This window comes from Sceloporus occidentalis, unplaced genomic scaffold (genome assembly GCF_023333645.1).
Source record: "Sceloporus occidentalis isolate IW3139 unplaced genomic scaffold, rSceOcc1.0.p SCAF_137, whole genome shotgun sequence".
Taxonomy (NCBI): domain Eukaryota; kingdom Metazoa; phylum Chordata; class Lepidosauria; order Squamata; family Phrynosomatidae; genus Sceloporus; species Sceloporus occidentalis.
In genome coordinates, this window is record NW_028317117.1 from 1,282,787 (window position 1) to 1,285,157 (window position 2,371).

At 44.9% G+C, this 2,371-nt stretch overlaps 1 pseudogene; it reads right to left on the reverse strand.

Moving 5' to 3' along the window:
* Positions 1–1,409: 1,409 nt before the first annotated feature.
* Positions 1,410–1,590, reverse strand: LOC149281204 (U2 spliceosomal RNA; annotated as a pseudogene).
* Between the last annotated feature and the right edge of the window lie 781 nt (positions 1,591–2,371).

Below are 2,371 nucleotides of genomic sequence, written 5' to 3' on the forward strand. Positions count from 1 at the left end.
TCTCTACTGGTATAACTCCATCCATATACCACAAAACATTACACTATATGACAGTGTTCTACTCCCCAAGTACCTACTCCAAAATGCCGCATACAGGCATTGGACACTAACTATATACAGTTTGCGAGATAACTCATAAAAACGATGTATATGTGAGCTTTTCATTCAATCCAAAGGGGGACATTGTCTTTAGATGAAAGATTCAGTATGTTTCTCTCTGTAATAGGTGCCTTCCACGGTCGCCCCCTCTTAATGACTCCGGGATGTGGTCAATTGCTATAAACCTGAGGGATGTCAGAGGATGTTTAAGATCCAAGGTTTAAGGTGAGCGTATTAGGGGTCATAGATCCAGTATTCGGGTAGCTTACAGGGATGGGGAGTCTGATAAACCTGTGGCAAAACATTTTTTGGATCTTAAACATCCTCTGACATCCCTCAGGTTTATAGCAATTGACCACATCCCGGAGTCATTAAGAGGGGGCGACTGTATGTGACTGATATGTATGTATGTGACTCCCTTCTTATGTGTCCGGAACCTATAAATCCACTCTGTCTCTCTCTTTGAGATCTATTCCAATTATTTGGAACTTTGAAAATGAGAAATGGTGACAATTGTTACAATTGTTAGTAGAAGCATTATTAAACACTCATCTACAGAAACCAGACAAGCCAGAAGGCTTGCTTTTCCCTCAGAAATCTCATGGCGCTGCCACAACCACAAGACAATTATCACCTTTTGCCTCTATTTCCACTTTATACATGGATCCCTTGAAAGTAATTGCCTGCTGTACAAAACAGTCTTTGACAAAACTCTATATCCACTTTATACACGGATCCCTTTAAAATAATTGCCCACTGTGAGGGACAACTTTGACAAAACTCATTTAAGAGATTCAGCAGCCAGATCACCACTCATGGACAGCTGTTTTTTTTTTTTTTTGGAGCCCGAGGTGCGTGCTCCATTGGTGCTGATCTGTGCTCCGAGGGGGCAACAGAAGCCCAGTATACGATACCGGGTCCCCTCAAGGGGAACCCAGACAAATTCCTTCCCCCCCATGGGAGGGCCGGATCTTCGAGTCTCACCCCGAAGGGTGAGACCCCTTTGCCTTCGGGGCACTCCCGCAAGGGAGTAACCCCCTTTAGGCTTCACTGCCAAAAAACAGTGATCCAAAACAAAAGTGTCCTAAACGAAAATCAAAGAGTGAACGTGGCCTCGCAAAGTGGTTCGGCAACCGTGAAATCAAAAAAGGCAATTAATCGGCACACGTGCTTCAACACATTGTGATGTATAAATAAAAATAAATAAATAAGGGCAGGCCGTGACTGGCCTAGCCAGATTCAAAAATAAATTTCACTCCATGCCCGTATGGTGTAATGGAGGAAGTGTAGGAAGGCCGCCTGTGCAAAAACATGCGCTCTCCGTGCGCAGCGGCGTGCAATACTGCGCACGGAGACTCCGGCATCTCTGCCAGGGCAATTTAAGCACCTCGGGCTCCATGCTTTCCCGGCCCTAAGGCCAGAGGATCAGTGTTTCCCCCCCAGGCAAAAGGGGTACTACACTTGATCTTAGCCAAAAGGCCAAGAAGCGGCAACTGTTTTGTATTTAAGTTTATTATACAAAACTGATTATGATAAAACAGACATCAACCTGTTTTAGAAGGAATACATAGATCAGTAATATTGGTACAGATAGTCGATAAGCAGTACTGCGACGCAGCGCAGGGCAATACACGTTACAGTACGACTTCAGTTTACGGAAAGCTCAGTAGAAGCAGTGTACAATTACATTCCCAAACATGGCACATATGGTTAGCACTTTAGTGGAACATAACCTGGGAAAATGGGGGGAAAGGGGGCCGAGGAGAATGGAGCTAGTCTTCAGCCTCTAGACCAGTGATGGTGAACGTTTTTGGGCCTGAGTGCCCATTTTTGTGCATCAAAACAAGTTGCAGACCTCAAAGTGCCAACACTGCATATTAAACATGGAGAGGACGTTTTTTCGGTACAAAATGACTATACACAACAGTATGCATCAATATAACATATTAATAGAAAGAGATTATTTTAGGAAAGGCAGTGGGACCAAGGGGACATTTCAGAGGACTGTGGGAAACAAGAGATGCAAACTATTGAGCTTAAATAATAACAACAGAGAATTAAGTATTAGCTCTTTCCAATATCTGCGGTGGGAGCGGGAGGCGTCCGTCTTCCCGTGGTGCGCTGAGCGCCGGAACAGCAATCACATTCCTATCATGCCCAGGCATATCCAGATTCCAGGATGTACTCGCAGACTTGGCATGATAGGAGTATGATTGCCCTATCTACCCCTTCTCACTCCCTTCTGCCCTATCTACCCCTTCTCCCTCCCTTC